Genomic DNA, 13,946 nt, shown 5'->3' on the forward strand with positions numbered 1-13,946 from the left:
CAGAATAAAAGAAACAAAAATGAAGTGCTAAATCAGAGATGCCAATCCCATCACCATAAAGAGACATACTGTCTCCCATCAGTTAAGCTTCCAGGATCAATCTACATTTCTAAGAACAAAAAGGTACAATTAAGTTATAAGATGGTTACACCTTCTAAAATTAAAGTTTGAATCAGTCAGTGAAATCTCAGACATGGGCATCCCCGACACAAGTTTTTAATGAATTATGGTGCAGTTGAGTTTTGTTATTTCCATATAGTAGCCTGTTAACCTGGTACAACTAGAGATAGAAGATACTAGAGTCACTAAAGATAAAATTTTAAACTGCTACTGATATACTGTATAGCTTTAGTAGTAATGGAATATAGCAGACATACTATTAGAGGAAGTTAATTATGTTTAGCTTTTGACTTACAATAATGACTGCTTTAACAAGGCATGCTCATTGTGTATCTCTGACATGGACACTGTGGGAATAACTACCCAGGCTCTGTTTCTGTCTCTCGTTATATTTAAGTCCATCTATACAAAATGAAACCCATACTAGATAACATAACTTGGCCAAGAAGCTTCGGTTAAACAATTCATATGTTATTGGGGGGACATCACTACTACTCATATTATAAATGGATATATTAGCATGGATATAATAATAAGCTAAAACTTAATGATTTATACCCATAGATTAGTGCATCTCTACACGGTTAGCAGAGAAGCTTCTTTTGTAGTAGTTGATGACTAACACAGAGACTCGTGAGTAGCAATGAGAAAAGCAATGGAATGCTCAGCCCAAAATAGGACATGTACATCACACCTCTCTCTTCTCAAGGTTCAGAGATTATTGTAGACTAGGGACATTATATTAAAATATATTAGAAAGTAGAATAAGAAGTAGGAACCATGCGAGAAATATTGGCAGTGAAAGAGTGCAAGGCAACAGTGTCTTCTAGAAGCCATGAAGCAGCTGCACATACAAACTAACCATCAGATGAGAATATTCAGAGATGGAAGGAAAATCAACTCAGACAAAATTCCAGCTTGATGAGCTGAAGCAGGTGCAAGTTTCTACCCTTTATCTATCTAAGGAGCTATTGAATACTAGTAGCTCTTGGGAAAGGCCTAGTCAGTTTTCTATAAGATGATAACTACCTGGTAAGTCATCCATGCTTAAGCAGAAGGCTGCACATCCATGTGTATATGAGAACCATAAATTGGACATGATGGGTATCAAAAGATGATATAAAGTTGGGTAGGTAGTATAGGAGGGTGAATCTCAGAGGACTTGGGAGAGTAGATGAACATGATTCAAATACATTATATAAAACTTGCAAAATCTACTATATAGATAAAAACAGAAAATTAGACAAAAGTATTAAATGGGAATAAAGTCAATCAGTCAATATTTAGATACGTATGGAAGATGTTTCTATACTTTTCTATGACTGTGACAAAACAACTTGGCCAATGCAACTTATAAAAGAAAGCATATAGCTTGGGTGTTCATGGTTCCAAAGGGGAGTAGAGTCCATTACCACGATGGTGGGGAACATGACATCAGGCAGGCAGGCAGGCAGGCAGGCAGGCATGAGTATACTGGTGCAGAGGCTGAGACTTTACATGCTGTGATAACAAACACAAGGAAGAGGGAATGGCATGCATTATGAAATCTCAAACTCACCCCTGGTGGGACTCCTTCTCTAACAAAGCCACACCTATTAATCCTCCCCAAAGAGTTATACCAACCTTGCCTAACATTGAAATATATGAACCTATGAGGAACATTCAAGACATCATATTAGGGAATGAATTCATGAAAAAGATCTTTGTAACAGTTGAAATAACATAATAGAGTATCAGTATTCTGGAGCGAACTTACTAAAGCTACATATTTGAGAGCAGAAGCTAAGAAAAACTTGGTATCATGAAAGAAATGACGTTCAAAATGTTCTTGGATTTAGCACCTGAATGATAATCATGATTACTGATAAAGGAGAGAAATTTTCATTTGTTTAAGTGAGAAAGGTAGAGACACTTGTATGTGGTCTTTATATGTTTCTGTTATCTTTATATTAGTCACAAGCTTTCAGGTCAATTACAACAAATCTGAGAGGAAAAAACTGAATAACTACAGATATAGACAATAAGAGTATATATTCATATGTATATTAATGTTATTTTATAAAAATACTCATTTTATTGAAATGATAAGTCATATTTAGAGTGATAATTTAATAATGTGGAAATACTTAGAAATGAAAACATACAGTTCAGTCATTATCACATGTTTACAGCAATATGGGTACCTGGGTGAAATGAGCTATTAAAATAAAGAATTTGAAGCTACTTTGGATAATGGAAGTTCACTAATTTTTTAATGTTATTTAGAAAAATTCAGAGTGTATGTATTGAAGGTAATGAGTACATATTGCTGAGTAAAGGTATTTCAATTGTTGAGTAGAACTAGATGTTTGTTTTGAGGCACGATGTTATTACAACAGTTCCTTCCTCATCTCCAGACTAAAAAATGTTAGTGTCATACAGACTCACACAAAAAATGATTTATGCTTGAAAAACATGTGACAGAACAAAGCTTACTTTTTGTTCACTCAAATGTCTATAGCCACAGATTAAAACAGAATATTTACCATTTTTCTTCAAGAGAATATATTTCATCCTACTCACTATGTCCAAAGGCCTAAAATATATATCACAGTCCTAATTGCTGAATAAAATGCATGTTTTAATATATTGAACAATCCAAATCAAATTTTTTATTATGCTTGTAAGTTCATTCTTTAGGATATCTCTAGTACAATTTCATTAAGCCAAACTAATTCAGTATGTTAAGAGAGTGAAACATGTGTCACTTGTTTTTGCAGGCAGAAATGTAGACAGGACAGTAAAACTGAATAATCAAACTAGAGAGATTTAATGGTTGGGGCTTGAGGTTTAGAAGACCATTACAAGTAAGAAAAATAAACAATATGCACCCTTTATCTAGCTTTACATTTGATCAATAAAATATTTTCACAAAATGTTTCTAAATTAGGTAACATCTTTCATTTTAAATAGAAGTTTATAAATAATACACAGACACACACAGGAACACACACACACACACACACACACACACACACACACACACATATATATATATATATATATATATATATATATATATATATATACTCACACACACATATGCGTGTTTGATATATAACCATGGAAAATTAGGTAAAACACCAATAAGATGAAGTTTATTGTTTGAATTTTCTTTAATACATTCAAACATGTTAACTCATGACAACTAAGAATCTCTTCCTTTTAAAAAAATGTTTATTTTATTTCTAATGCATGAGATTTTGCCTGTGTGTATGTGTATTACACGTAAACCTTTTTTGCAGAGGGTATTAGATTCCCTGAAACTGATGTCAGAAGTAGTAGTGACACGCTATGTAGGTATTGTGAATCAAAAACACAAGTGCAACATTTGTTCTAAATGAGGGTGTCTCTCTCCATTTGCAGATTGCATTCTCTTAATTTAACAATTTATTCAAGTATTTACTCAATATTAAAAATAAAATTGTCAGGTTACTATGAAAGTCATTAAAGGTATCAGTGAAAAGGAAAGTTAAGGTAGTAGATTTACCATAAGAAAACATTCTGAATTACAAGACAAAATAAACATGCACCTTTATTATATGTTTTATATGTAATCTGTATATTGACATACATCAGTGGATAATATTGGGATGAATCAAAGTTTTGAAATAAATGTATGGATAATGATCAGTATAGGACAAAAATGTCTTTTTAAAATTTCACATGCAAATGCTAAGGAAATATAACCTATCATGGCATAAGTAACTGAAATAACTTCTCATTTGATATTTTTAATAATATATGTCTTGAGATAGTTTTACAACTATGAATTACAAATGTCTTTAAAATCACATAAAATGTTACTTATGTGTGAGATAATTTAGAATTAAATATATTCAATACATAGGGTGTGATTGAATTTTAGAGTAATAGTCTTAATATTGAGTTCACAACCTTCAGTTGTGACAAAGACACAATCAAGTGTTCCTCTTACTACCATGAAGTAGAAATACTTCAGTTTTCACCTGAATAAAACAAATTTTGATGATATTTTTATTTTTAGATTGTCACCAGTCTATTTTTGTATAGTCAAACAAGTTTTGTTTTTTTTTTAAATTTTTAATATTTTTTATTACATATTTTCCTCAATTACATTTCCAATGCTATCCAAAAAGTCCCCCATAGCGCCCCCCACTTCCCTACCCACCCATTCCCATTCTTTTGGCCCTGGCATTCCCCTATATTGGGACATATAAAGTTTGCAAGTCCAATGGGCCTCTCTTTCCAGTGATGGCCGACAAGTTTTAGCTCTTTGATTTACTATCTTTGGGGGTCACCCTTTACAAAATGGCATGCCTGAGTAGACAATAATATTATGCTTGTAAATGGTGGAATTTCACTGTCCTTTAAATGTCTGTTACCTTAGTTTTGTGCAACATTATAAATAGGTTATTTCCATGTGTGTTTTTATGGTAAAATCTGGATTTCACATTACAATAACTATAACAACAACAACAATAATAATAGTAATAAAAGTGTGTGAGTTTTGCATAATGCTCATTATTTAATTTGATGTTCAATCTATCTCTGTCTTGTAGTATATTCAGAAATGCCATGGTAAACCTGATGGTATTGTGGCCCTTAATAAACTTCAGTGTAGAAGAGACAGAGGTAAACCCTGATCTATAGACCCTTTGTGAGGCTGTAACATCAAACTTTTTGTTCCACCTACTCAGCTTAGACAGATTTGGAATCTGCATGTCTTAAACTCACTAGGAGAAAATTCATGTTCACTTTTCAGATTGTGGTGATGAGAAAATATGATTTCCTTTGTAGATAATTGTGTGGGAATTAAATAAAGGCCAGGGGCTTACAACACTATTGTCTAGTCATTTCAAGTTATTTTCCCAGTAGTTTAAAATAGAGTGATTATGTTGGTTTAACAAACTGTATCCTTTGCTTGGTTTGCTTTCCCACAATGGATTATTAATTATTATTATTATTTAATTTCTTCTTCTTCTTCTTCTTCTTCTTCTTCTTCTTCTTCTTCTTCTTCTTCTTCTTCTTCTTCTTCTTCTTCTTCTTCTTCTCCTCCTCCTCTTCCTCATTCTCCTCCTCCTCCTCTTCCTCTTCCTCCTCCTCCTTCTTTTTCTTCTTATCATTTCTAGTTCTTCTTGTTCTTCTTCTTCTCCTCCTCCTCCTTCTTCTTCTAGATTTCAATTTCCAACCAAAATGACCATTAATCTGCATGTAATTAATCTACATGTATTTTTAATGGAATACTAACAATGTAAAGGATTGTTCTGAATGCTCAATTTTCTTCAAACTTGGATAAGAAAGTATATGGCCATAAGTAAAAACGAATCTGATTCTTTAATAGAGAGAAGAAATAGATGGTCACCATGATAGCACACTGCTTGGTGAATGAGTATCTGTCCTAACTACATCCCTTAGCCATAAGTAATCTATAGCTGATATTTCCCATTTGCAGTAAGTCATAGTTTATAAGATTGCCTCTCCTGTTTTTCTCAAAATCCATAATTCTGAGAACCTCAGCCACATGCTCTAGGAACTGATGCAAGAAATGTTTCAGAAATCCAAAGTATAAGTGTGCATGAATATAAGGGATAGGTTTCAGTATATGTGGGAGTGGGTGATGACTGGGGGTAGGGTGGACCAACTAAACAGATATTCTAGCCTTAAAATTATTGATAATTCCAATTCTATAATATATAACTGATCTTAGAACAAACAAAAACTTTAATATCTATGAAGAAATTATGAAAATGAAACATGAGATCTCGATTCACAACATACTGTAGACTCATGCCAAGTTTTAATTGAAAAACTTATCCTTTTATTATATTTTTACTAAGTCACGGGAGAACTAACCCACGATGTGCAATTTCTAATACATGCATTTTTCAGATAAAGATGTTTTAATGAGAAGTAATTTTATTCAATGAAGACTATCCAAGTAGTTGTAGTTCCAAATACAAAGATTAACTTTATCCATCATCTGTCACAGCTTTTATAATTGTGTTAGGACAATAAGTACGCTCATGTGAAAAGTAGGGAAGACTTCTGACTTAGTGAATGGTACTTTGGTTTTTTGTTGTTGCTTAATTGTTTCATTTTAAATTAAACATATATTAAGGATTTTATTTTTTAACACACATTTTATTTTGTTTCAGGGTTTTGCTCCTCTATTTGGAGGACAATATGTAAGCCTCAAGCTGGTCCCTTAAATCCAGTCTGTATTCTTGGCCTTCATATTGTTTCATGTCAGTATCTTTTTGGAAAGTACTAGCCAAGAACATCTGCATGATTGATTGAGCTTTATAACATTACCAGGTTAATATTTTCTATTCCAAAGATAGCTTTTATGGGGTACTCTGAAAATGCTTTACCAAAACAGAAGTGTATAAAATTTATAATAGTGCAAAATTAAAGGTCAAAAATAAGGTAGAAGTTTGTTTGCATTTTTGATGTTTTTTGGCAGTGTTGGGGAAGAAAACCAGAACCTTCTTTTTGCTCCTCAAGCATATTCAATGGAGCTATACATCCCGCCTTGGTTTTTAACTATTAAGAACAGAAAACTATTACATTACTGTTCTAAAGACAGATTTATTATTTTAGTCCTTGAGCATGGCTAAATTGGAAAAGTACTTTGTTTTATTGATTATCACTTAGACTTAAGGATAAAGACCTGATTTAAAGACAAATTTAAATAGTTTTTCCTAGTGGGTTTAATGGAAGCAAAGTACTTGTTAAAATGACAGTATATAAAAGAAGGTTTATTGTGATTAAGCAAATTGTCCAGAAATTTGGAGTATATTTATAACTCTCAATTTTCTGCAAATATCAGATTTAATATTTATTTATTAATTTATTTATTTTTAGTGTTTTGTGGGATTTCTTTTTTTGTTTGTTTTGTTTTTTTTTAATTTATTTTTTTATTAGGTATTTTCCTCGTTTACATTTTCAATGCTATCCCAAAAGTCCCCCATACTCACCCCCCCAATCCCTTACCCACCCACTCCCCCTTTTTGGCCCTGGGGTTCCCCTGTACTGGGGCATATAAAGTTTGCAAGTCCAATGGGCCTCTCTTTGCAGTGATGGCCAACTAGGCCATCTTTTGATACATATGCAGCTAGAGACAAGAGCTCCGGGGTACTGGTTAGTTCATATTGTTGTTCCACCTATAGGGTTGCAGTTCCCTTTAGTTCCTTGGGTAATTTCTCTAGCTCTTCCATTGGGGACCGTGTGATCCATCCAATAGCTGACTGTGATCATCCACTTCTGTGTTTGCTAGGCCCCCTCATAGTCTCACAAGAGACAGCTATATCTGGGTCCTTTCAGCAAAATCTTGCTAGTGTATGCAATGGTGTCAGCGTTTGGAAGCTGATTATGAGATGGATCCCTGCATATGACAATCACTAGATGGTCCATCCTTTCGTCACAGCTCCAAACGTTGTCTCTGTAACTCCTTCCATGGGTGTTTTGTTCCCAATTCTAAGAAGGGGCAAAGTGTCCACACTTTGGTCTTCGTTCTTCTTGAATTTCATGCGTTTAGCAAATTGTATCTTATATCTTGGGTATCTTATGTTTCTGGGTTAATATCCACTTATCAGTGAGTACATATTGTGCGAGTTCCTTTGTGATTGGGTTACCTCACTCAGGATGATGCCCTCCAGGTCCATCCATTTGACTAGGAATTTCATAAATTCATTCTTTTTAATATCTGAGTAGTACTCCATTGTGTAAATGTACCACGTTTTCTGTATCCATTCCTCTGCTGAGGGGCATCTGGGTTCTTTCCAGCTTCTGGCTATTATAAATAAGGCTGCTATGAACAGAGTGGAGCATGTGTCCTTCTTACCGGGTGGGACATCTTCTGGATATATGCCCAGGAGAGGTATTGCTGGATCCTCCGGTAGTACTATGTCCATTTTTCTGAGGAACCGCCAGACTGATTTCCAGAGTGGTTGTACAAGCTTGCAATCCCACCAACAATGGAGGAGTGTTCCTCTTTCTCCACATACTCGCCAGCATCTGCTGTCACCTGAAGTTTTGATCTTAGCCATTCTTACTGGAGTGAAGTGGAATCTCAGGGTTGTTTTGATTTGCATTTCCCTGATGATTAAGGATGTTGAACATTTTTTCAGGTGCTTCTCAGCCATTCGGTATTCCTCAGGTGAGAATTCTTTGTTTAGCTCTGAGCCCCATTTTTTAATGGGGTTATTTGATTTTCTGGAGTCCACCTTCTTGAGTTCTCTCTATATATTGGATATTAGTCCCCTATCCGATTTGGAATAGGTAAAGATCCTTTCCCAATCTGTTGGTGGCCTTTTTGTCTTATTGACTGTATCTTTTGCTTTGCAGAAGCTTTGCAATTTTATGAGGTCCCATTTATCGATTCTCGATCTTACAGCACAAGCCATTGCTGTTCTATTCAGGAATTTTTCCCCTGTACCCATATCTTCGAGGCTTTTCCCTACTTTCTCCTCTATAAGTTTCAGTGTCTCTGGTTTTATGTGGAGTTCCTTAATCCACTTAGATTTGACCTTAATACAAGGATATAGAAATGGATCAATTCGCATTTTTCTACATGATAACCGCCAGTTGTGCCAGCACCATTTGTTGAAAATGCTGTCTTTTTTCCACTGGATGGTTTTAGCTCCCTTGTCAAAGATCAAGTGACCATAGGTGTGTGGTTTCATCTCTGGGTCTTCAATTTTGTTCCATTGGTCTACTTGTCTGTCACTATACCAATACCATGCAGTTTTTATCACAATTGTTCTGTAGTACAGCTTTATGTCCGGCATGGTGATCACATTCTAAACATATGAGCTTTCTGAAATGCTTCTGTAATGCCGAGGCCTTCGGATTCACATGTAGTTCATGGAACTTGCACAGAAATATTACCTATGCCATTCATAGATCTAATACATTAAGCTCTTTATGAAGATACAGTTTCCCCAAGCTTTTCGTGAATAAGTGCATCAGAGTCAACTTTGGAAAATCCATAACTGGTGTTTGTGCCTCAGTGTTTCCTTTGTCTTTGATGAAATGTCTGGACAGAACACTTGTGTCTTATCTCACAAATGTAATGTAAACTCCTTTGTTTAGCTATGAATATTCCACTATTTCTTCCTCAATTATCAATTGTTCTTACATTAACTTTAAAAATCTACTCATATATCTTATTATTATTGACTGGAATTTTAAAAAAGTAAGGGAAATTACTCCAAATTATCTGCTATTCTCTGATATTTATGAATATGTAAGGATAGAGAACCAAGTCAATATTTCATGGTAACCATACAATCCAATATAATCAAACGGTCTCGAAATACTCAAGTGTACCAAACTTTCTTATAAGTATATTAACTTGAAGTAAACATGATAAAATGAATTTAGTTCTAGTAATGAGGAAGAAATTTTTGTATACAAATAATACCCTTCATAAAATTTATTCCTAATTACATTGAAAGACTTTCCATATTTTGGTAAACCATGGTAAACAATTAATAAATGTTAGTATATTAATTTTAGAATTTCACAGGTTAGCAAGAACTGGCTAAGGTCTTTTAGTCACAGAAACTGTTTTTCTTATCCATGAAAATGTAAGAACAGACAATACTAGATACTATTTTCACAAATTGTAGACTGATAATCATCCTCAGAATTACTTACTTGCCAACATGATACTTTCTCCATCAACAATCAGAGTCAGAAGCATAGTCTTCTGAGAAACAGTATTTGAAGTAGTAGCTGAGATGTGAACATGCAGGCTGGGAAACCGTACAAGGAAATTTAAAGTCTTGGTTTGCTTCTGGCAAAGAACATGTGTGTTTGTGGCCTGTTATGCCATGTTTCATTGACCTTCTGTGGTCAGTATAAGTTCATAGCATGAGGGCTGGAGATATGGCTCAATGGTTAAGAGCACTGGTTGCTCTTCAGAAGTCCTGAGTTCAATTCCCAGCAATCACATAGTGGCTCACAATTATCTGGAATGAGATCAGATGCTCTCAGGTGGTGTGTCTGAAGAAAGCTCCCGTGTACTCATAAAATCAATCAATCAAAAAGTAAATAATCCTGTGAGAGGGCAGCCTCCTCAATTGTAGGAGCTACAGATTTGCTAGAGTAACCATATATACTTATATTCAAAATTTAAAAAAATTATGTCAGATACATGTTGTTAAATTTGAAAATGTTTTATTACATTACATCAAATAAAGGTTATTTGTAAAAAAATAAATCATGAAGACACCCACATAAGTATACTTATGGAAAGAGGTAAACTCATTAGAGAGCAGGGTTAGAGGGAGAAATTATTCATTTCACATTTAATAACAATAAATTCGAGTTTGATCTTCAGTGAATTTTAATTATTATCATTATGCCCACTCCATATTCATTGGACAGTGCTGATCACCATAATGGATGAACCTTTAACTGGACAGTGAACTTACAAACAATAAGTAGTTATTGTAACACACGCACACACACACACCCACAGACACACACACACACACACACACACACACACGCACACATGCATGCACACGCACGCACGCACGCACTTTGATGGACATCAAAGTCAAGCCTTCTTAATGCCAAGCAAGTTTTACTTCTTTGGTTGTTGCAATGTACTTTCATGTTAACAGATTTGGATCTTAGTTCTCAATGAAATTCTGCCTGTCTCTAGATAATTTTCTATAGTAAGCTTACATATAATTTTACAGGCATGATTAATTTCTCCTGAGGAGGATTGATGTGTCATCTTATTATTGAACTAGATGCTTAGTTATTCAGAAGTGATTGTTATGGTGCTTGATTTTAGGTTGATAACTAACCTTCAGCATTATATCATAGATTAGAGAAGAGCAGGTTAATATTATTCAAAACAAATTTTAACTATTGCTACAAATTTTCTGATATACAAGACAATAAATGCTTTTTAAAAATTCTATGTAGCTAAATCTTCTCTTCTAAATTAGCATGCCTCTGCTCAGGTTTTTTTCAGAACTGAAAGCAAAATGTGAATTCGAAAATGGCCCCAAATTTTATTAAAGATACTTATATATGTAGATGTCCTTTTATATTTTTAAAATTATTGTGTAATGCCATTAATGACCATTAGCTCTGTGTTTTCAAAGGCATCATGACTATAAACAAATTGGTAAGAAAGTAGGTAACAATGGTCTATTGTTACTGGAAGCCTGAGACAGTGTTTATCTCTTTCAGGTAGACAGAATTCAAATTGCCTTCATTAGCTGAGCAATATGCTGTGGAAAATGAGCAAGGCACTTATCAAAAGGCTCCTTCATTTGCATAATATTGCTGCAAAACCAAGTAGCTGCTCAAGAGCTGTGAATGAGAGAAAGAAAGCAACCCACATAAGCAAGCCAGAGAATTTAAAGAAAAGACAGTTTATCAATAAAGATGTCAGAATTGTGCCTTGTGTTACATGTGTTACAAAATGATGGTCTTTCATGGGTTGTTAGGAAGTAGGATGCAAAACTGCATGAATTCTTTTCACATCCACTGATACCACAAGTAAAGCTAGAGGCTGCTCTTATGATAAATGATCAATACTTCAGACTGACACCACCTAGCTGCTCTGCTCTTACTGCTTAAGACCCTGAATTTCAATTAAGCAGTAAATGGTTATGGAATTTTATTTTCAACTGCCTATTAACCTGTCCTTAATCCCTAGCAATTCTGGAAAGTATTAGTTGATGCTATATTTCAGATTTTTTTTTTTTGTTCCAATGACAAGCTCCTTGGAAAACTTTTTGAATCAAATGAAACACATAAGCATTCATAGTACTGGGACCACTCCAATTAGTGTAAACATGTTCCTTTTCCATATAATCAAAGTCTCATTTGGAAATTTGAATAAACATGTTTATTTTTAAATGTTATGTTACCTAGTAGAGCAGAGACCTAACATTTACCTCTGTTTTTATTGAGGATTTTAGCAATTTAAGAGAAAGTATAGAGAACTTGAAAGACATAATCTTTAGGCAATATTTAGATTCCTTTAAGTTGATGAGGCCACACATCTAAATAAATGCAACTGGCAACACTAAACTATGTCTGCCAATATGTTGGTATTAGAAGTGGAGTGTTATAAATAAGTTAAACATACTCTGCACACAGCTTTCATTGAAAACAGTTCTACTTCCAACATTCACAGATTACAGCATGAGCTACAAAGTAAAGATTGAAATGAACTTGCTGCAGGCTATTTGAGATAATTATTAGTTAACTAACATTTAAACATAAATCTGCTTGACTCTAAAGTTTTGGCTTTTCATTTCTCTCTATAGAAGCCTAGGATATAACACCAACTATCTTCAAACAAGTTACTAAATAATGAAAGCTCAACTCAATACTACAAAATATAGAACTATTCACTTAAAAGTTGGAGTCAGCATAATGTATTTTATTGTCAGAAACATGTAGATTATTTTTGTTCTTTGAAACTGATGGTTTCAGAATTAAGCTGTACCAACTTTATATTATTCATGCCCTTTTTAACCTCTATATTTCTTATAAAGGTAAAAGTAAATTAAAAAATTCCATCCAACTAAATGTTAGCATGAATTAACAAATCTTAACTCCATAACTAGGATTAGCTCATCTATGTGTATTTCAGAGTTTGATTAGCTTATTAGTTGCCATTGAAGTAATAGCCATTGTAGAAGAACCACCATTTACCAGAGGGAAGAGGGAGATTATGTAGGCCTGGAGTATAAAACTAAGGTCTTTGAGAACTAAGGAGTCATAAGACACATGGGTCAACATAGCTAACATTTTTAACAAGAATAACTCATTCTTCTATTGGATTTTTTGGCTCTTACACTGCTCTGTGTATTTGAAGACAATGATAGGAATTAGACCCCTCACATACTTATACCCCTCACAAATAGGTTGAGAAAAAAATTGGCTTGTGAGGGCGTATTGATGACATCAAGACAATTGATCCCATAGCCATATCCTACTGCCAGTAAAATAGACAACAGACAAAAGATACGAAGGAAGGAGTTTAGATAACAAATTGATGCTGATAATAAGACTGAATATAATAGAAAATTTAAAGTGCACCAAAATATAAACATCAAAGGGTTATATTTCATGTGGGAAAATGGCATAGTGTATATAATGAATATTTCATGACCTTAATAATAAACTATTCTTTTAAGAAGCAATGTTCTATGGAAAACTGTGTAGTGTTTACACTTATGCATAACCTTCAAAGAACACAGTCATGTCTACAAAATGTGATGATCCCATCAATTATTTTCCTAAAATACCAAAAAATTTCAAACTGCTTTTATACATGTGGAGCAGAGGCTATCCCTAAAGCTGTTGACTGTGTAAATTCTTCCCCATCTGGCATCAGTGGAAAGATGTGCTAACCCTGAAGAGAGTTTATGTGCCAGCGTGGGAAGATAACCCAGGGGGAACCTAGCCCTCTCAGATGAGAGGGGGAGAGACTCCATGAGGGAGGAGGAGGTGGGGGCAGCATTCAAGATGTTAAATAAGTAAGTAAATAAATAAGTAAATAACTAACTAACTAACTAACTAACTAACTAAATAAATAAATAAATAAATAAATAAATAAATAAATAAAGATTAGTTTTAAAAACCAACAAAACAAACAAAAAACAAAAAATCCCAAAGTGCTCTTCCTGGAAATAAGCACTAATCAAAAAGAGCAGGGCCAGAAAAATACCTCATCTTGATTGCTTAATTTGGTGAATCTGTGCTTTTAGTTCACAGTAAGTAAAGTTCAAATAATGCATGTGTACCTCTGCTTATAAGCCCAC

The 13,946-nt window shown here is 34.0% G+C and overlaps 1 protein-coding gene across 1 annotated transcript in view; it reads right to left on the bottom strand.

Annotated features, from left to right (window-relative positions):
* The window catches only part of Mmp16 (matrix metallopeptidase 16), a 255,409-nt gene that overhangs the window by 101,839 nt on the left and 139,624 nt on the right, over window positions 1–13,946 (bottom strand). The window lies entirely within an intron of this gene.

Source organism: Mus caroli, unplaced genomic scaffold, assembly GCF_978045245.1.
Source record: "Mus caroli unplaced genomic scaffold, Mus_caroli_1 scaffold_6, whole genome shotgun sequence".
Classification (NCBI taxonomy): Eukaryota; Metazoa; Chordata; class Mammalia; order Rodentia; family Muridae; genus Mus; species Mus caroli.